The sequence below is a fragment of the Puma concolor genome, chromosome B1, assembly GCF_028749965.1.
Source record: "Puma concolor isolate L17-30 chromosome B1, mPumCon1.1.hap2, whole genome shotgun sequence".
NCBI classification, from domain to species: domain Eukaryota; kingdom Metazoa; phylum Chordata; class Mammalia; order Carnivora; family Felidae; genus Puma; species Puma concolor.
In genome coordinates, this window is record NC_141670.1 from 117,116,550 (window position 1) to 117,139,814 (window position 23,265).

The 23,265-nt window shown below is 37.7% G+C and overlaps 1 protein-coding gene and 1 non-coding gene across 2 annotated transcripts in view; one reads left to right on the plus strand and one right to left on the minus strand.

Annotated features, from left to right (window-relative positions):
• The window catches only part of DKK2 (dickkopf Wnt signaling pathway inhibitor 2), a 104,049-nt gene that overhangs the window by 45,980 nt on the left and 34,804 nt on the right, over nt 1–23,265 (plus strand). The gene's annotated exons all lie outside the window — the stretch shown is intronic.
• Nucleotides 4,583–4,697, minus strand: LOC112859106 (U5 spliceosomal RNA). Its single transcript, XR_003223426.1, has one exon. It is a non-coding gene; the product is annotated as a U5 spliceosomal RNA (small nuclear RNA).

Here is a 23,265-nt window from a genome sequence, read left to right on the forward strand (position 1 = left end):
TCTGATGCCTTTCCTATTTAGCATCCTACCTTCAAAGTCTGTGCTACAGATTTCAGCTTCCTTGTGGTCATTTTCTTCCTATATGTGCAGAAGGAAAAAAAAAAAGAGACAGACCTTTTTTAATTTAAGCATTGGATATATTTTCCCCTTCTTTCTGATCCCTCATCAACCTATTCAGTGCCTTGGGAGGCAGAACTGCAAGAAGTGTGTCATGGGCACCCTTGCCTGTGGTTCCCAGTTGAGTTTGACCATCAGAAAGGAGTAGCAGGAGACTGAATGATGGGAGGAGTTTCAGTGGTATGTTGGAAAGAGCCAATGTTGCCAAGTCCGCTTTCAGTGACATCATGTTGTCAGTGTGCAATCAGCCGTGATAGGAGAATTTATACCATGGAAATGAGCAAATATTACAAATCAGGGTTTTCAGTGTTGGAAAATCAGGTTACCAGCATACCACTAGAAGACTGTGGGTCCAGGTATTTATACTTTTCATTCTTTCTGTTTCCTAGCCATCTAAGTTGACTATGTACCTCAACCAAAGGTGTGTGGAGGGGACTCTCTCCATATAGCAACACTATTCCAGCTTCTGTAACAAGTGCTTTCTCTTCAGGCTTACAAGAAATAATGGTTTCCTGCTCTGCTCACCTCAGACTACTATACCACTTTTTGTTTCTCTAAACCTGCAGCATCCAATATGGTAGCCACTAGCTACATGGGGCTATTGGCCACCTGATGGTGTGACTAACATAATAGGATAACTGATGAATTTATGTTTTTATTTTATTTGGTTACGATTAACTAATATTAAAATTTTAGAAACAAACAGTATAAAACATTTTTTCATTAAATACAACCTTGTTGTTTTGGTAGGACTTCATTTTACTTGAGACATTTGAACTGAGATAGGCTTAAATATATAATACACACCAGGTTTCAAAGACTTCACATGAAAAAAGAGAAACACATGTAATAACTTCTTTATATTTATTACATATTAAAATAATATTTTGGCTATGTTGGGTTAAACAAAATTTATTATTAAGAATAATTTTACCTGTTTCTGTTCACTTTTTTAATGTGGTTGCTAAAAAATTCCAAATAATGCCTCCTACTATTGGCCTTTTCTTCTCTAAACTTTGCCCATACTACTGAATATAGCCCTTTTTTATTCTTTTCAAATACACAGTTTAAATATACCATCAGTTTCTGACTGTTGGACCCAACTAATACCACCCTGCCACCAAAACAATAAAAAATAAGAAAGAAAGAAAGAAAGAAAGAAAGAAAGAGAGAAAGAAAGAATAAAGAAAGAAGGAAAGAAGAAAATTTTAAAAATCTGTGATTCATTTTATTCTTTATGAGCTAAATTACCACTCTATTTTTTAAATTATTTTAGAGAGAGAGAGAGAGAACACAAGTAGGAGAGGGGACAGAGGGAGAGAGAGGCTCCCTCTCAAACAGGCTCGATGCTTAGTGTGGAGCCTGATGCAGAGCTCGATCCCACGACCCTGGGATCATGACCTGAGCCAAAATCAAGAGTCGCTAAACCAACTGAGCCACCCAGGTGCCCCAGAACTCTGTTTTTAAAGAGAAAATAAACAAGTTTGTTGGAGGGATATATTTAGTGGGCATTATTAGCTAGGTGACACTTAGCTTCTAACGATGTTTCCTAAACAATTTTTATGGTGTGGTCTAGTGGAGTAATCCTCAAAAATGTTTCCCAAATGTCAGGAAATATTAATAATGCTGAGTAGCTATCATATGCTAGACAATTTTTGGATAAATTGTTTAATTCAACTCTCTCAACAATCCTGAGAAATAGGACTGTTTTGAGATACCCTCATTTTACAGACCAGGAAACTGAGGCATGGAGAAGTTACTTGCCCACGGTTCGTAAACATGGAGGCCAAAATCAAGCCCAGATTTCTTGATCTTTATAGCCCAGGATCACTCTAGCACACCAAATAAGAGTTACTCCTTACTCTATGGCATCTTAAAATTTAGAAGGGCAAGTTGTTGATTATACTAGGTCTTGATCTTTAAGCTTTCCTTGCAATGTAGATGGTCTTTAGCCTCCTTTTCCCTCTTACCCAATCTCGCAGACCACATTGCACTTCTTTTGCCCCAAGGGGAACTATTTTCAAACAGCCCTAGGAAAGACCATAGCTCACAATACTTCCATGAAAAGTTGCGTCTAGGGGTGGCTTGTCAGGTCACTTGCAGGAAGGAAGAGCCAGAGGTTTGGTGAAATAAATCAGGCCAATTTACATTCTGCTGAGTCCAGCCCCATCCCCAGCCACTATCTCATCCCCTCCTGCTCTTGATCCTTAATCAGAGTCCTATGTGGACCCTTAGTCTTGCTTCCCTTTAATGACAATGGAAAAGGGTGTAACAGAGGCTCAGAGATGGAAACTGTGCCCAAGTCACAAAAGAGACAAAGGTCTTCCATTTGGGGTTGAAGATGTCACAGTGCTGCCTCCTGTTCATATTTTCAGTCTATGCATAATTTGATCCTCCTGCACTGACTCCAACTTACAGTGTAATTCTTATTGGGAGTTTTAAAGTGATGTTTACACACATGTTAGCACTTGTTGCCCTGGACTTCACGTATCCTCCCTTGCTAAATGGGTGTGAAATAAAAATATTTTTTTTTAATGGAGGTAGGGACTGTACTTGAACCCATGTTAATTCCGGAATTGTGCACAGCTGTGTGACATTAAACTCTAAAAAGGAAATTATAGGAGCCTACAGGATCACTGCAAAATTGGTTATGGTTTTGGACTTCTTGTTTAGTGCAAGAAATCCTTTGGGTGCATAATAAATACCGACCATCTGATTAAACGTAACAAAGCAAGGGATGCTTCCTCTTCTACCCATTTTACTGTTTAGCCTGATCTAGGATGACTGTGTGACCACCTAGATACCTTCTCATCTAAGCTCTTCTGAAGATGAACATAGAGGCAATGTTACCTAGGATTAAAAGCTGAGCTAAAATGAGGCCGTTGTGAGTTTAGCCATGTTACTTAAATGCTGCAGGATGGTGGGCTAGCTCCTCTTGACACCCCAACTTCCTTTCTGCAAAAAGAGGGTAGTGTCATATCAGTTAGGGTTCTTCAGGTGCAAGCAACAGAAACCAACTCTTAAGTAACTGACACAAAATATTTTTTAAAAGGGAACTTATTGTTATAATACGAGGTAGCTGAAATAATCCAAGGAAAGAATGAATTAGGCCTCAGAAGAATATGAAGTGATGGAGTGCCAGAGGTCTGGAAAGCAACACTTTGTGGACATTATTAGGGCACCTCGACCAGAATGGGAGAACTCTTACTTAATTTCATCCTTTGGCCTTTCTACTCAAGATGCAAATTCCCAGAGTCTGCAGGGTCTGGTTGGGGTCCTGCGTTCCTTCCTTTGGCCAAGGGAGGGCAGGAGAAAGTAGGGTGTCCTGACCAACAAACTGCAGTAAGAGAGACTGAGTTCTTATATAAAACATCAGGGTGCTGTTACCATGGAAAGAAATGTGGTATTGAGCAAGCAAGAGAAATGAAGTGTCTTACAGACTCTTCACTTCTAGAATCATTATGCCATTCAAATGAGATCATTGACTTAGGTACACACAGTGACAGTACATATAAGTTGTCAATTAAGATGATTTAAAAATTGTTATTAAGAAAGAGTTCATAATCCAGTATACTCTACTAAGAATGATCATGTTTTCAAAGAGCGTATTTTATACACACACACAGACACACACACACAGCAGTCCCTTAGATTTTACTAATGGGACATTGTAGCAATTTGCTATCTAACTAGATGGAGATACAGGGAAAACAAAATAAGTAGTAATTATATCCCAAATAGTTAGCATGCAATTATTTAATTCAAAAATCTGCCTTTGCTATTTCAAACACAAGCCAACAATAAATCCCACGCTATCTATTTTAGTTATGGTAAATCATAGTCGTATGTGGTCATGATTATGGCTAATTGTGGGATAAAGGATTTAATTTTAGAGTATGAATGAAGTACACTCTTGTTGACATTTATGCATGACAGTCGGAGAACAATAGGGGAAGAGCTAACAGCTATGTGATATAAATTCCCCAACAGGGAGAATAATAAAGAACATTTGAATCAATGATTCTGATTCTTAATGATGGTACTGATGATTCTGGAAGCTTGAACTCTCCATATTTAGAATATACCAGCTGCTTCAAATTAGAGAGACTGTAGACTCTTCTGACATGGGTTCATTGTTGTGTGTGTGTGTGTGTGTGTGTGTGTGTGTGTGTGAATTAGTCTCACTGATATGTGCAAACAGAAAATCTAGAATACTTGCTTTCCAGAAATAGTTTATGGAGGAATATATTCTGTGGTACATTGCTATGCCATACTAAGATTGGTAATGTGCATTGAAATTTGTAACTTTTTAAAGAACCTGAAGAGAGAATCTAGTAACATTTGGCCTCAAATTGCTTGGGACTGCATGACATCAGGAACTTAAAAGGAACCAACTCTGCTTTTTTTTTTATTTAAACTTCTGCTTTCACTTCACAACAATGTCTCCCATTAAAACTAAACAATTAGCGCTGTCAAAGCAAGGCCTCAAACAATTAACATAAGACTCAAAGTTATTTCCCTCATCATAAATCTTCAGTAACAGGCAAAATATGTATACAATATGAAGAGGAACAGAGTATGCCCTCTGCTTCCATAACACATCCCCATTAAGAAAAACTCCTCTACACTGACGGTAGGTATTTAGTGTCACAATATAGCTCCTGCAAAAACTTTTCAGGGAATTCTGTAAATAAATACGAGTTGAAAGAAATTTAAAATAGTACCATTTTATAATTGTACTGTGTGCAATACACTGTGGGTATTAAACTGAATCTGAGTCACCACCCTTTCCATTATGGGAAGTTCTTAAAATTCACACAGTGCCTCCATCAGGGGGTGAGGGGGAGGAGACTTAGCTAACGACTCAGGTTGTGTCCCCATCAGAGACTCAGGTTGAATTTGTATATTTGTATATCTGACTGAGATTTCTTTCCTTCCTTCCATCCTCCTTCCCACTCTCCCTTTCTCTCTCTCTCCCTCTCTCTTTTCTTTCTTTCTTTTGGTTAAACGTGATATTGTAGAATCACATGCAGTTGTAATAAGTGACATAGAGAGATCCAGTGGACCTTTTGCCAAGTATCCCCCAGTGGTAACATCTTGCAGAAGTATAGTGCAATACAACCAGGGTTTGACATTGATGTGAGTCAAGATACAAAACATTTCCATTCTGCAATTATCTATCATGTTGCCTTTTATAGTCCCGGATACTTCTCTCCTGCCCTAATTTTGTCACTTTAAGAATGTTTCATAAACAGGGGCACCTGAGTGGCTCAGTCAGTTAAGTGTCCAACTTCAGCTCAGGTCATGATCTCGGGGTTCACAAGTTTGGCCCTGCATCGGGCTCTGTGCTGACAGCTCAGGGCCTGGAGCCTACTTCGGATTCTATGTCTCCCTCTCTCTCTCTCTCTGCTCCTCCCCCACTAGTTCTCTCTCTCTCTCTCTCTCTCTTTCAAAAATAAATAAAACATTTAAACAAAAAAGAATGTTCCTTCAATGTATTCATGCACTGTATAATATTTGGGGACTGGCTTTTCTGACTCAACATAATTCTCTGGAACTTCATTAAGAGGCTGTTGTGTGTATTAATAGTTTATATTTTCATTGCTGGATAATAGTTCATGGTATGGAATACCAGTTTGTTTAACAATTTACCCATTGAAAGACATCTGGGTTTGTTTCCCATTTTTGTCAATTAAGAATAAAGCTGCTTGGGAATGCAAGCTGGTGCAGCCACTCTGGAAAACAGTATGGAGGTTCCTCAAAAAACTAAAAATAGAACTACCCTACAACCCAGCAATTGCACTACTAGGCATTTATCCAAGGGATACAGGTGTGCTGTTTTGAAGGGGCACACGCACCCCCATGTTTATAGCAGCACTATCGACAATAGCCAAAGTATGGAAAGAGCCCAAATGTCCATTGATGGATGAATGGATAAAGAAGATGTGGTATATATATATATATATATATATATATATATATACATACAATGGAGTATTACTCGGCAATCAAAAAGAATGAAATCTTGCCATTTGCAACTATGTGGATGGAACTGGAGAGTATTATGCTAAGTGAAATTAGAGAAAGACAAAAATTATATGACTTCAATCATATGAGCGCTTTAAGAGACAAAACAGATGAACATAAGGGAAGGGAAACAAAAATAATATAAAAACAGGGAGGGGGACAAAACAGAAGAGACTCATAAATATGTAGAACAAACTGAGGGTTACAGGAGGGGTTGTGGGAGGGGGTATGGGCTAAATGGGTAAAGTGCACTAAGGAATCTACTCCTGAAATCATTGTTGCACTATATGCTAACTAATTTGGATGTAAATTTAAAAAAAAATAAAAAATAAAACAAGTTAATAAATAAATAAATAAAAGAAAGAAAGAAAGATCTCCCACTGACTAATGAATTAAAATACATAAAATATGATTAAATATGTATGTCATTAAGGTTCTTTAAAAAAAAAAAAACAAGAGACAATACAAAGGGGGAAAAGAAAGAAAAGTTGTTGTTCACCTTTGGAAGATGCAAGGTCACCAATTCATTATTCTGAAAGCTGGTTAATACAGAATGAATTTATCCACCTTTTCTTGTACCTACGGAATCCCAGGGTAACCAAATATGTCTTGAGAAGTTTCTCCTCATAATTATGTTCTAACTTGTTAAGTGAAAGAGATATAGTTAGAATACCACCATTTTGCAGTCCTTAATGAGTTGATGGATTTAGATAATTAATACATGTTTGAGAGGCATCAATGCTTCCTCATGGAAATACATAAAACTACCTCTGAAAGTATTTTTGCAAGGAAATATAATCTAAATATGATTAGGTCCATAGATCTAAACTTCCAGGTTTCAGGAAATACAAGAGTCAGAAAGACTCTTGCTGTATGATTCCACAGCAAAATTCAAAATGTCATGAACTCAAACAAATGACTGTTTCTTTAACATATAAATTGTAAAGGAAATAAAAATAATCATTTAAAATTGAGAGACATAAAAAACATATCTACCAATTACAATATGTGAAATCTTTTGGTCTTTTGAACAACTTGAGACAACTGGCAATATTTGAACATGAACTGTGGAGTTTGCTAATATTAAGAAGTTTAGTTTTTTAGAGTGGTAATGGTATTATTGTTTTTAAGACTCTGTCTTTTAGGTATATGTAGTGACTATTTCTGGATAAAATTATATGCGGACCGGAATTTGCTTCAAAATGAAATCTAGAAAGATAAGTATGGATATAGATGAAACAAAATGGTCCTTAAATTGATAATTATTGAGTCTGGGTTAACAGGCATATGGCATTAAATTATATTCTTTTTATATACATATCATAATTTTACTTAAAATTATTATGTGTTATATAATATACAACATTATAATTTTATATAATCTCTTTGTATTAGATAGTCTTTATAATAAAATATTTTAATTAAAATATGAAAAAAAGAATAAAGCTGCTACAGATACTTGCATACCAATGTTTACAGCAACTTTATTTCCAATAGCCAAGAGGTACAAACAACTCAAATGTGCACCAACATATAAATGGGTAAACAAAATGTAGTACATGCATAGCATAAAATTTATTCAGCCTTAAAAAAGAGTGAAATTCTGATACATGCTACATCATGGATGAACCTTGAAAACATTATGCTATACGAAATGAGCCAGAAACAATAGGACACGTAGTGTATGATTCCACTTACAGGATTACCTAAAATAGGCAAATTCCTAGAGAGAAAAAGGAGAGTAGAGCTTACCAGGGATTGAAGGGGAGAGGAAAATGGGGAGTTCTTGTTTAATGCGAATGGAGTTACTATTTGAGATGATGAAAAAATTCTGGAAATGGATAGTGGCAATGGTTGCACAATACTGCGAATGTACTTTATGTCACTGAACTACACACTTAAACATGATTCAAATGGTAAAATTTTATACAATTGCTGTGTAAGCACTTGTACCCAGGTTTTTGTATAAGCAGAAGTCTTCATTTCTCTGAAATAAAAGCCCGGGAGTATAATTGCTGGGTCATATGACAGTTGCATTTTTATCTTTTAAAGACATTGCTAAACTATTGTTCCGAGTACCGTGCCATTTAAATTCCCATCACCAATGTGTGAGTGATCCATTTTCTCGGCATCTTCACCAATATTTGGTACTGTCACTAATTTTTTAAAAAATTTTTAGCCATTCTGACAGGTGTGTGCTGATATCTCGTTATTTTTTTTTAATTTTTTAACGTTTATTTGTTTTTGAGAGACAGAGACACAGCGCGAGTGGGGGAGGGGCAGAGAGCGAGAGGGAGACACAGAATCCAAAGCAGCCTCCAGGCTCTGAGCTGTCAGCACAGAGCCAGACGCCGGGCTCAGACTCACAAACAGTGAGATCATGACCCAAGCCGAAGTCGGACACTTAACTGACTGAGCCACCCAGGCACCCAGCTCATTGTGGTTTTAATTTACAATTCCCTAAGAACTAAAGATGTTGAATATCTTTTCAGATGCATTCTGTCATCTGTATGTTTTCCTAGGTGAAATGCCTCTTCATGTCATTTGCCTACTCTCAAATCGAATTGTTTGCCTGTTTATTACTGAGTTTTGAGAGTTCTTTTAAAAAAAATCTTTTTTTAAAAATGTTTATTCATTTTTGAGAGAGAGAGAGACAGAGAGTGAGCAGAAGAAGGAAACACAGAACTCTAAGTGGGTTCCAGACTCTGAACTGTCAGCACAGAGCCCGACGCCGAACTTGAACCCAGGAACCCTGAGATCATGACCTGAGCCAAAGTCGGATGCTTAACCAACTGAGCCACTCAGGCGCCCCTTGAGAGTTCTTTATATACTCTGTGTACTAGACCCTTGTCACAGATGTAATTTTCACATTTTCTCCTACTCTGTCACCTGTCTTTGAATTTCATAGAACAGAGTTTTAAAAATTTTGATGATGTCCATTTATCATTTTTTTTCTTTCTGGGAATTATGTTTTGGTCAAGTCTAAGAACTCTTTGCCTAGTCCTAGATCTCAAAGATTTCTCCTGCTTTTGTTTTTCTTAGAAGTTTTATAGTTTTATAATTACATTGGAATCTGTGATTCATTTTGAGTTAAATTTTGTATAAGGTGGAGGGGTTCCTGGTGGCTCAGTCTGTTAAGTGTCCGATTTCAGCTCAGGTCATGATCTCATGGCTTGTGGGTTCAAGCCCCACGTTGGGCTGTGCTGACAGCTCAGAGCCTGGAGCCTGCTTGGGATTCTCTGTCTCTCTCTCTCTCTTCCCTTTCCTGCTTATAACCTCTCTCTTTCAAAAGTAAGTAAATATTGGGGCGCCTGGGTGGCGCAGTCGGTTAAGCGTCCGACTTCAGCCAGGTCACGATCTCGCGGTCCGTGAGTTCGAGCCCCGCGTCAGGCTCTGGGCTGATGGCTCGGAGCCTGGAGCCTGTTTCCGATTCTGTGTCTCCCTCTCTCTCTGCCCCTCCCCCGTTCATGCTCTGTCTCTCTCTGTCCCAAAAATAAATAAACGTTGAAAAAAAAAAATTAAAAAAAAAATAAAAAAAAAAGTAAGTAAATATTAATTTTTTTTTTAATTTTGTATAAGGTGTGAGATTTTGGCCAAGGCTATTATTTTTCCCCCCATGGATATCCAATTGCTCTTGTACCACTTATTGAAAACACTATCCTTTCTCCACTGAATTTTTTTGATTGCCCAAAAATGATTCTCTTTCCTCCCATCCTCCTTTCTTTTTGGCTACTGCTTAACATACTCTACATAATCTCATTGTGGCTGGCTTTTCTTTGTGTAGACTAAGGTTATGGCACCTTTATGCTATGAAGTTGGATGCTCAATATGTACATGGAAGGCATAAATTTACATTTTCTTCCATATTTACAAAATAACCACACCAGCATATTACTGGTCCAGTTATGTACTTTCGTAGTTGTCATGTTTATTAATGTGCAAAAGAGAGAAGGAAACAAATAGTACCTTTTAGTCCTCCCTTTGTTATACAATGTCCCCAGTGTCAACAGCACCACTTAGTCTTGGTTTATTCCTGTTCTGCCATATTAGGAAGCCCAGAAACTAGGGAATGAGGCACAGGAGACTTTCCAGTCAACAAAAGTGGTGATGAGAACGGTGACGTATGCAAACAGATCCTGTACCTTCCACTGTCCTTCTCTCTCTCCCTCCCTGAACAAACTAGACAGATCTTCGCTTTTGAATAAGGTTTGAATATTTATTGTGTAGGTTGTAATATAAGAATTACAAAATGTGTCATTAGAGTGATATTTGTGTTGAAATTGTTGATAATAATTCATTGATTTGCCCCGTATTTATTGAGTATATCAAAATTGCCCTAATTGCTATTATAACCCTAAAGAAAAAAAAAATTGTAAGTTTTGGTGTCCAAGAATTTATAATTTACCTGAAGAGATGAGAATATACCTAAAACATAAATATGTTAAATATGTGCCATATAAAGGGAATGAATGATATGTGATGGTTAAAAACAAAAATAGTTCGGGGCGCCTGGGTGGCGCAGTCGGTTAAGCATCCGACTTCAGCCAGGTCACGATCTCGCGGTCCGTGAGTTCGAGCCCCGCATCGGGCTCTGGGCTGATGGCTCAGAGCCTGGAGCCTATTTCCGATTCTGTGTCTCCCTCTCTCTCTGCCCCTCCCCCGTTCATGCTCTGTCTCTCTCTGTCCCAAAAATAAATAAACGTTGAAAAAAAAATTTAAAAAAAAACAAAAATAGTTCAGTGAAGAGGAAAAGTCTCTTTGGTTGGGAATGGATGTGGGAAAGTATCACTGAGCAATGAAGATGGGTTTTGCAGTAAACTTCAAAGTGGAGACAGGATTTCAGATAGTTAAAGACCATGAAGGATACAAAGGACAGTGAAGATGATTACCCTAACAAAGATTTGGTGTCAAGAAAACAGGGCTCCTCTGTTTGGGGGATGATAGACCAGTTTTGACATTTTGATTCAAAAAGTAGGAGATTCAAATACAAAGGGAATAAATGCATGGTAACACAATTTGAATGCAGTGGAAAGATGCCTATTTGTACCTGGACCCTATACTCACAACACCTCCCAAAAACATTCAAAGATTTAGGCTTTAAATAGGATGGAAGAATGTTTTCATTTGTGTAATTGTTTTTAAAGATTTTAGACTGAATAATGGATAAAATGTAGTGGTTGATAAGAAAAATCTTTATTTTCCCAATAAGAGCTAAAAATATTTGTTTGCATAATTTGTCAGCATGAAATCACAATAATTTTGTTGCTAATTCAGTTCACTTTTGAAAAAATTCAGGCCAGGGGCACCTGGGTGGCTCCATCGGCTAAGTGTCCAACTTTGGCTCAGGTCACCATCTCTGGATTGGTGAGTTTGAGCCCTCAGTCCAGGCTCTGTGCTGACAGTTCCTTTGCTATACTCTGATTCTATCCATTTCCCCCATATAGGCTGACTGATAACAGCAGAGTCAATCAACACTTTAAATAATTTTTTTAATATGAAATTTATTGTCAAATTGGTTTCCATACAACACCCAGTGCTCATCCCAAAAGGTGCCCTCCTCGATACCCATCACCCACCCACCCACCCCCCATCAACTCTCAGTTTGTTCTCAGTTTTTTTTTTATTTTTTTTAACGTTTATTTATTTTTGAGACAGAGAGAGACAGAGCATGAACGGGGGAGGGGCAGAGAGAGAGGGAGACACAGAATCTGAAACAGGCTCCAAGCTCTGAGCTGTCAGCACAGAGCCCGACGCAGGGCTCGAACCCACGGACCATGAGATCATGACCTGAGCCGAAGTCGGACGCTTAACCGACCAAGCCACCCAGGCACCCCATGTTCTCAGTTTTTAAGAGTCTCTTATGCTTTGGCTCTCTCCCTCTCTAACCTTTTTTTTTTTTTCTTCCCCTCCCCCATGGTCTTCCGTTAAGTTTCTCAGGATCCACATAAGAGTGAAAACATATGGTATCTGTCTTTCTCTGTATGACTTATTTCACTTAACATAACACTCTCCAGTTCCATCCATGTTGCTACAAAAGGCCATATTTCATTATTTCTCATTGCCACATAGTATTCCATTGTGTATATAAACCACAATTTCTTTATTCATTTAAATAATTTTTAAATTGTTATATGCTGCATTGGCAAAATTATGAGCAGATATTTTTCACACAATTGTGATTTCAATTGAACAACATGTACAGGACTTGGAGTCCTGACCTGGATTGAATTCTTGTTCATGTCACTTGTCATCTTTGAGTGGGGAGATAATAATAGCATTTTCCTCATATTGTTGTGATAAGGATAAAATGAAACCATGTATGTGTGTGGGTGTTTTTTTTTAAAGAAAATTGGTAGACTGTTAATTTAATAATATTAGGTAATAAACTTCATGATGGTCTGGACTACCTCTTATATATCTTAGGACTTTCCAAGTGCCCTGTGTACTACCTGGCATGTAGCACCTCGTTACTTTTGGTAGCATTATTGAAAATAGCAACAGTACCACAGTACATTTATTTGCCTTTATGCATAGAATCTGGTTAACAAGCTTGTTGATGGATAAATAAATGTCCTATGAACTTCTTTACAAAGAATTTAGCATACAGTTATCTTATTTAATCACAGTCAATCATCTAGAATAGAGAAGTCAAATTCCTTGTGTCCAAAATTATGACTTGTTATACTTGTTATACTTCTGATACGATATATCGTGTAATGCTGAGTAAAAGTCAAATTACATTTCCTCCATTGGCTTCACTTTGTGTTTAAGCAGATGTCATGCATGATTTAATAGTCAGGATATAACATGCAGAAAAGTTAAAAAGTTTAAGCTTAGAAGGTTCAAGCTTAAACATTTAAACTTACTTTGTGGTAACATATAGACAGGTATAATGTTTATATATGTGCACATAACTATATCTTGAGGTATATATCTATATATGTAAATGTGTAGATGTATAGGTACTGTAGATACACAACCATATAGTCTAAGTTGAAATGAATCCTAGTGCCTCAGAATGTGCTGAGTTTCAAATCACATTGAAACAAAATGAACATGTGTAGCTGTACAGCAATTGTCGTGTTAAAATTAAAACTATTTCAGAGTTCATATAGCATTCCAGATGAGAGAAGCTTTCTTTAATATAGACTGGTGTAGCAGAAACCAAAATACATGCAGCAGAATGAAATTTTATGTGTAGGTCTGTGGATGAGTGATTTAAGATTTATGATAATAAATTAAAGTGACTATTTTTATGAATTATCCCCTTATGAATCTATTTGACCATTTATCAAAGTCTTACATGGTTAAATGTCAAGGTTTAACAAACAAACAAACAAACATCTGGATACTATGATGGATGAGAAAGACAGAAGTGCATCTGTGCACAAGTACGGTGAGTGTAAGTTGGTAGTAAGGCTGGGGATAGCACAGCATTAGCTGAGTGTGTGACACACTTAACAGAACAGATCCTGAACACGTGCGAGCCCTTATGGTTTCGGTCAGCAACACTGTCCAACCACGACATGGGGCCCCTTCTAGGATAAGTCACGAGTGTGTAATTTACCATGGAGTGGCCTATTTATGGTGCACAGGAGGATACCTTGCTGTTTTTTTTTTTTTTTCCACAGTCATTAAATCTTACCAGCAGTTAGAATCCATGATACTGTACAACTTTGCACAAGATGACAGCGTGCTTCCTACAGTCTTCCTGTCTTTGAAGAAAACAATATTAAATAGTCTGACCAGACCTTGAGGAATGAGAAAAATGTGACTTTTTGAGCCAGATGAACTTGCCCTCACATCCTGGCTCTTTATTTAATTTTTCTTGGCCCACTTTTTAGTTTTGTTTTTTTTTTTTCACAACAGAGAAAACAGTATGTACCTTTCATGGGCACTTTGAGTATTAAGTGCGATAATGGATGCAAATATACAATATAATGCCCAATGTCTATTACGTGGTCATACTCCCTCATTGTCCAACACCCTATCTCCTCTCCATTTCCTATCATCCACGGGGAAATTAAGAAAAGAATCTTAGAGTTTTATAGATTCTAAAATTAAAACTTTTACATGTTTTCTTATGGAAAATTGATGCTAATTCATACAAGAAGAATGCGATAGCTTCTCTTATATCAGTACCTATAAAACAAGCCAGCAATGTTCTAGGAACTTTATGTATGTTTATATTTGAGTACATGTATTAATAAATACCTCATCCAGTAGATATTATTATAAGTATTTTGCAGATGCTCAAAATTATCATGAGGAAAAAGTACCAACTTATTTATGTTGGCTTTATAACAAGAATGCAAGCTCTGTTGGAAGAAGACATGTTTGCCCTGCTTATATTTTAAGGCACTTTGTTTTTCACTTAATAGGCAGTCAAGAAACATGAATTGATTGTTTCTTCTTGAAAAGCTTCATTGCTAAATCTAGAAGGATGGCTTTATAGAAACTGTTTCTCTGATCCAAGTACAAATCAAGAAGCGCTACATAGTAAAGATCTGTCTAGGTAGTAAGTGAAAAAGCAGGAGTTTTCCTCTGGAATTTGTGAATCACTTTGATGAATTTTGCTTCTGTGAACTGGTTTGTTCATCGATGTAAAGATGGGGGTGAAAAGGAGAGGGAGGGAAGAAAGAGAGAGAGGGAGGGAGGGAGGGAGGTGACACAATTTTTTAAATTCTCAGGTGTGAGAAATTACTAGTGAATTATCCTTGAAGTGATGAGATTGCATTTCAGGAGGTTGCACTGAAAAGGGTATATTAGCAAAAAAAATTATTATAGCATTACCAGCCTGAGGCACTTACTTCTTTGTACCTATTAACTAGCATCACAAATGAACGGACACTCCATCACAATAGATTTAGAGTACTGAAGAAAGTAGTCTCAGGTTGCTACATCTGGATTTTTTTCAAGGGTGGAAAATAAAATAATGAGGATACCAACCGGGCCACCCACTGCAAAATGTGGGTGACCAAATGAGCCAACAGAACCTCTAATGAGTATTTACTCCAAGGGACTCTGCATGTAAACTACTTCCAGACTGATGTGGTGCCAAGCTTCAAGGATTAAGTCTTTCAATGGCTTTTGTTGATCAGCGGCCACAGCATCTAGGAACAAAGGAGGGGTCTCCTTATTAAGCATATCAAGAATATTACTTTCAGACAAGAATAATGCAAAGAATGGATCAAAGAACACTATAAAATAGATGGAAGACGGTAGAAATAAGTAATAACAGCATCATTCATACTCTGCATTTAGAGTGACTATAGTTAAGGCATTATTTTCCAGAAGACTTTAAAGCATCGCTTAACATTTATGTGGTCTGGCCTACATTATAGGTAGTTGTGAACATGTCCTTGGGTTTGATGATCTTGGGAGCAAGAGTTTCTCTGCTCTGTCTCATCAGTGTGCCATTAATCTTTTGTTCTTTTCCTCCTTTAGCATTAAAGAGTATAGATGTAAGTTTTTTAATAATTTAGTTTTGAAATATATTAAATGGAACCTTGCAGTTATGATGGCTTTAATAATATAGAAAGCATGAGGACTAACATAACACGATTTTCTTTTAGGAGAAAGAAATCTGTGAGACAAAGAAAAGATATCTGGAGGGAATAGCTCAGTATCGCTTAGAAAGTTAGTGGCTGAGTTTATCCTGACTCAGGGATCTTGCATATCTCAGACAAATCCAATCCCTCAATGCCATGCAAATGACAGGGTGCATACGGAAAATCACATTCTCAATATGTTTACCCAGAGAAAACACAAAGCAAGAAAATGTTTACGCACTGTGACAAAAGTCAGTGCTAGAATAGGTTCTAAGATGGCCACCCAAACAAATGTTTACTTCTGTAAAGCAAAACAAAACTTAATTTGGTATTTTAAAAGGTTGAAACATAACAACAGCTATTTGATTCCTTTCTCTTCCTGTTTCTAAATAGTTGCATTATTTGAAAACCTTTATTTTTTCAGTCCTTCTCAAAGAAGTAGTCAGTTGCAGTTAACAGTAAGATTTCCTAAGAAACACTCCTGGATGTAAATTGTGGCCATGTTTCCCCCTCTTTAGGTACAAACTAGCCATATGGGTATGAGGCGTTGACTTGCAATTTTGGAACTGCGCTGTCTTGATTCAAGATTTTTCCAGTGATAATCAGTACTAGTTTTGCCACAATCCTGACACATGGTATGGGTCCGACAGGCCCTGTGCTGATATAGCAATTGACAAACTAGTAATAGTGTAATAAATACATGATGATCATATTGATGTTGGTGAGAATAGTAATAATAATAGTGACTGTTGAGTACCTGCTCTTTGCTAAGCACTTCGCTGAGATTTTCATATACATCATCTCCCTGAATCTTCAGAGAGATAATGGCAAAGATAGATAACCATTACTCTTTCCTAAATGGACTGCGGTTGGATACTGGCAGATATACACATAGAGGGCTTCCAAAATTTTTATTTACATTCTTAATTTAACACTCCTATAGAGTGCCAGAAAATGTTTTCATTTCTTTACGTCCACTGATTCATTCAATCCTCACAATAGCCATGTAAAGTAGATAGCAGTAATGTTCTTATTTTGTAAATGTGAAAAGTGAGGCTAAATTAACTGTTACAGGTCATGCATCAGAACAGTGGTAGAACCGGGCTTCCAAACTCAAGCCAGCCGGCTAGAGCACATTAAAGTTTGACCCAAACTCAAAAATACACATTCTGAGGAAAATAATCACAGTGGCTGGATTTTCATAAAATTCTATCCAACTCATAATATCTCTGAAACTGTATGGTAAGCATCTCCCTCCTCTGTTCTGCAGCCAGCTCTAGAGTAGACACAGGAAGTTCTCCAGGTCTTCTGTCCCTGGAGTCGAGTCCCACACAGTGGAGCTGAGAGGAAGGTAGGAATTATGAGGGTGGGGGATATTTCTAACCAAGCTGAACTCCTGGGGATGTTTCTGTGCTCTCAAGGATTCCGTGCCTTCTTTTGTCAGCTCCTTTCCTTTGCCTCTATGAGTCATTCCAAGTTGTTTTTTTCCTCCAGGCATTTTTTAGTTTGGAAAGCGGTGGAATATTTCTCTCACCTGAAGCAAGCATTCAAAGTAACTGTCAAAAGCTTTCAAAGGTGGTATAGCTAAGGACCAGAAAGCAACAGAGATGGTGAAAATATATCACAGGGGAAACATATTCCTTCTTCTCCCGCGGCCCACTTAACTATACTTGATACAAGTTACATAATTGATTTTCAGAGTAAAACTTCTTAAATTCTGGAGTCAGCTTGGGGCTGAATTTCCAGGGGGACGGGGAGGGTTGGAAAGCATGGGAAGGGAGAGGTGAAGAAAAAAGGGCATCAGCACTGCTGACAGAATAGGTCCTAAGAGTGAGGAGCCCAGGAAAATAGTCCTGAAGAAGTGGGAGTACCTGGGATGACCTGGGCTATGTGGGACAAGAGAGAAGACAGGGGTCCCAAACTGGAGGCTAAAATTTTTAGCAGAGGCAGGGTGAGGGAAGCCAGCACTCAACTCTAAGCAAAGATAATGAAACTGCTTCTTTAGGGGTAATCGACTCCTAAAAAAAAAAAAAAAAAAAATGCATAGCCTTATTCTCCAGGAACCTAGCACTCAACTTAATTCCAGAAAGGAACTGGGATTTGTTTTAGGTCAAATGCTTGAATTTCTTCTTGAGTAGTTTTGTTTTACTCCAGGAGTATCTCTACGTTGACCAGTTACGCTTCTGTGAAATCCAAATTGGCAACGTGGGAAAGGGAGGAAGAATATGACCATATATCTTGAGGGAGTGTCTTTTTATCTTCTCTTCAACGGGGGAGTCAATAATATTAACTCCTTTTTCTTAACCTGAAGGAACTACAACCAGAGCCAGCTTTTCAATTTTCTGTAAATCCCATGTGTGACAACAGCTTAGGAAGCTTGCCAATACATTCAAAGCCAAACTGCCCAGAAAGCCATATGGAAAATGAAAAATCAATTACCTCATTATGCAGTCCATTTTATGCATGTTGGGCACACTGTGTTTCACACCAACTTGAATTAAAAGTAAATATATTCACAATAGTCTTAAGAATATAAAGCATGGCCCCAGTGTTTAGTCTCTTTAAATCTTTTTTTTTTTTTTTTTTTTTTAGTTTTTTTTAAGTTTATTCATTTTTGAGAGAGAGAGACAAAGCATGAGCAGGGGAGGAGCAGAGAGACAGAGGTAGACACAGAATCCAAAGCAGGCTCCAGGCTCCAAGCTGTCAGCACAGAGCCTGACACGGGGCTCAGACTCACAAACCGCGAGATCATGACCTGAACTGAAGTCGGACGCTCAACAGACTGAGCCACCCAGGCGCCCCTAGACTCTTTAAATCGCAATCACAATCAAGACCCGTCTGGGTAGAGAGATAGAAAATGATACTTATACAAACACATATACTAATATGCTAGAGACAGGATGGATATAAGAACTGGTTATATCACCTTAGGCAAGCTATTTAACTATCTGTAGATAGGTCTTATACCTATCTACAAAAATGATGGTAGAAACCAAAATGAGACAAGCTCTGGGAAAAGTTGAGGAGGCACACAGTGGATGGGAGCTCTAGCTGACCTAGATGAGTCCAAATCTTATCCTGCTTACTCTGTCTCTTTGATGTTTCCCTCTTGCTCCCACCCTCCTTCCCTTCTATCTTTCTTTTAACAAGTATTTGTCAACTCTATTAAGTGCCAGGCATTGCATCACCATCCTCTTCAAAATCCTGTGCGTGACTTCCTGTTTCTTCTACAATAAACCAATGAAGTCTTAGTAAGCCTCATTTCGGTCACCACCTTGCTCTCATCCCTTGGGACACTCCGTTCTTTTTCTGCCATGCTGTCTTGTGCTGCAGGGCCTTTACACAAACCATTTCCACTTTCTGGAACTTTTCCTTAGCATGGCTCTCCCTTCAGCTAGTTAACTGCTAGGCATCCTTCAGATCCCAGCTCAAATATCACTTCTTTGGAAAAACTTTCTCTGACCCTTCATCTGGATGAGGTTCTTTTGCTATGTGCTTCTACAGCACTTCCACATTGACTCAGAGCACTTAACTCTGTTTATCATATTTATTAATCTCTACTCCACCAAACAGCAAGCTCCACAAGGAAAACATTGCTTGTCTTCTTCCACCCTTGTGAAGCCAGTGCCTCCCAAGGTGCCTGTGTAGCTTACGTGCTCAATTTTATTAGCTGAATGTGTGAGTGAGTGGATGAATGAATGAGTGGGCCCACCAACATACTTCCCTGTCATCAATTTTTGTCCCTGTCAGTGGTGGTAATGCTAAAAACAACAACAACAACAACAACAACAATCCTTTAAAATTAAAAGAAAAAAATTCGTGTACTTCTGTACTACACAAATGGACTCTAACGATGAAGATAATTCTTTGAAGACAGTTCCTTATTGTGATCTTTTCTTCCACTTGCAATCTATTATTAACCAGAAACCTATGACTGAAAAGCCTGGTAGTTCTGAGACAGCCTCCAGAGACTTATGACTTGCAGGCTGTTCATTAACATGCATATTGTCTAAAGAAAGAAAGAACCCAGAGGCTTACAATATGTGCTTTCAAACATGACTATTTGTGAACAATGGTCAAGACATTTAGTTTACTTCCTACCAGATGAGATTTAAATAAAAAACACACGAACATTCTTGGGAAAATTAGAATGGCTGAAAATTCAGAAGGGATGGAGAGTTAGCTACTAATGAGAAAACCCCCAGGAAGTTGACGAGGTCGCTATTCAGTTGCTGCTCTTGTGACTGGAGTTGAGAGTAAGGCTGCATACATTTTGGCTTGTAATGCATATTCCCATGTAAATTCCATTGTGTGTGAAGAAAATGAATGAATTACATGCTTTTCTTTAAACTCAGAGTCTGATTCCAAAGGTTGGAAACATTTGCTATTTTTCTTTAGTGAAGGAATATTATGTCATAAAAGGCAACTTTACACTAGAGTCAGTATATTAGCTACTGCTTTTTGGCAAATTATTGTGTTCAATTACTACTTGGTCATTATTTCATAATTTCAATCACCTTACATAACCTGAAGTTAATTATCCATGTCTTATTACAAATATCTAAATGTAAGTTCATTTGAAACTATGTACTTAAAAGCCTTTAGACTTTCCCAAATTATTTTTAAATCTTAAATTACTTATGTATCACTGGACTTCAAATACAATCAAGGACTTCTCAGTGGTATTAATATTCTCTGTAAGAAAATTGAAAGAATTATATAAAAGATCAAAAGCAAGTGAAATAGGTTACATGTATTAAATCTTACTGTTGGTGGGGCGTTTCAAATAGTTTTTATTGCTTTTCAATTAGGAAGACCTGCATAACTCTTGGCTTTGACATTTTTAGGAAACTTATTTCTGCCAAATTTAAAAATAACTAATTAGGCTCACAAAAAGATATTTTACCATAGTTTTAACACAATGGTTATTAGCTATTCCAAAAAAGCCATCCAAGACATATTAATTATCTGGATAGTAACAGAACATGATAAAGGTATATTTCTATTTTGCGCCCTTAAAACTGCTTTTTAGGTGTTATTTAAATGTCTAGAAATAAAATTATATGACATAAAGTCAAAAGGACAAAGGCATATAGGAAAAATATGGAAGAGAAAATGCTTTCTCTTTTTGCCTTTATTATATTTAAAATTTTTTTTTCAACGTTTATTTATATTTGGGACAGAGAGAGACAGAGCATGAACGGGGGAGGGGCAGAGAGAGAGGGAGACACAGAATCGGAAACAGGCTCCAGGCTCTGAGCCATCAGCCCAGAGCTTGACGCGGGGCTCGAACTCACGGACCGCGAGATCGTGACCTGGCTGAAGTCGGACGCTTAACCGACTGCGCCACCCAGGCGCCCCTTTATTCTATTTTAAATCAAGTTGGTTGAGTAGTAATAAACATACATCAATTAGGATTTTCCAAAGAAACAGAATAGGAGAGATATACAATATGTTTATGGATATAGAAAAATGTAGATATAGAGGTATATCCATATTTCTGTATCTATCTCTGTATCTATCCATCTATAGATATAAACATATAAGTCTATATTAACCAGAAACATATCGATCTATGTATTTATATCTATGTATATTTTGAAAGAAATTGGCTGACATGTTTGTAGACCTGACAAGTCTGAAATCCATAGGCTGGAAACTCAGAAATGATACTGCAGCCTTCGGGCAAAATTTCTTCTCTGGGAAACCCTTGGGTTTTGCTCTTAAGACCTTTCAACTGATTGGATGAGGCCCACCCACATTTCTCAGGATAATCTCTGTAAAGTCAGCTGATTATAGATGTTAATCACATCTACAAAACACCTGCACAGGACACCATGATAGATCAGTGCTTGGTTAAGTAATTGACTACATTAGTCTGCCAAAGTCAACTCACCAACACCAGGTTGCTTATTAGTCTCCAAATTTCTTTTTGCTCCTCACTGGCTATTCAATGTTTATTCTTCTTCTCCTTCACCTTCTCCTTCTTCCTCTTCTTCCTCTTTTTTTGTTTTTTAAAGATTTACTTATTTTTGAGAGAGAGAGCACAAGAGGGGAAGGGGCAGAGGAGGGGAGAGAGACAGAAGATCCGAAGTGGGCTCTGCAATGATGACAGCGAGCTCAACTTAGGGCTGTAACTCACAAACTGTGAAATCACAACCTGAGCCAAAGTCAGAGGCTCGACAGATGGAGCCACCCAGGTGCCCCTCAATTTGTATTCTTAATTTAAATTTCAAAATAAAGCAATTTTGAAAACTGATACTTGTGATAATCTTTTTTTCCTTTTATTTGCTCACCCTTTTAGTCATTATGTTGTGTATTTGTACATTCATCTAAGAATCAGAATGAAAAAAAGAATAAAGCTCACTCCATCCAAGTACGTGATCAGTAGGTTGAGTATACAAGACCCCCTTGGCAGGTTGCTGTAACTTAAGGACTCCTTCTCAGAATAATTAATGTTTTTTTAAATATTTACTTATTTACTTATATTTTTTGAGAGACAGAGCACAAGCAGGGGAGGGACAGAGAGAGAAAGAGACACAGAATTCAAAGCAGGCTCCAGGCTCTGAGCTGTTAGCACAGAGCCCAATGCCGGGCTCAAACCCACGGGCACGAGATCATGACCTGAGGTGAAGTCGGTCGCTCAACAAACTGAGCCACCCAGGTGCCCCTCAGAATAGTGTTTAAATAAAATAGTAGAACTGAAAGAAACATCATTGCATTGAAATATGATTAACCAAATTGTGATGTGTTTATATATTGAATAATAAGATCTAGATCTAGGTTTAATAGCCACCATAATTTTAAAATGGTGATGAGTAGAAACAGTATTCTGAGATCTAGAAATAACTGTAATGTGATATGAACATATCTGTGATTTCTATTATCGACAGAATCACAGATACTAATACCACTGTGATCCATTCAATGCATTCACAACTGAAGGGCGTGTAGTTAGAATTTAGGGAAAATAAAGATGTCATATTTTCCCAACCAATTCAGAGACATCTGGTTAAGAACCAGCCAGTTGTTTGATGAGGAAAAAAATAATGGTTTGGTAACTAAGACTTGGAGATTATCTATAGATTTGATTTCTCAAGCTTCACCAGATGACAAGAATAATAATAGCTGTAGTTAACACAGCACCTATCAAGTGCCAGACATTGTTCTGGGTGCTTTATATATGTCACATCACATCATTCTTAGAAAAAATTTCATGGGTAAGATTTTACAGATGCACAGAGAGGTGAAGTAACTTGCCCAAAATCATACAGTGTTACAGGTGGTGGAGCCAGCTCCATTATGGTCTTTTAAAATATTTTTTTAATGTTTATTTATTTTTAAGAGAGAGAGAGATAGAGCACGAGTGGGGGAGAGGCAGAGAGAGAGGAAGACAGACACGATCTGAAGCAGGCTCCAGGCTCTGAGCTGTCAGCACAGAGACCCACGCGGGGCTCAAACTCACCTACCGTGAGATCATGACCTGAGCTGAAGTTGGACGCTTAACCAAATGAGCCACCCAGGTGCCCCTCCATTATGGTCTTTTAACTATTGTGCTATGTATTGTAGT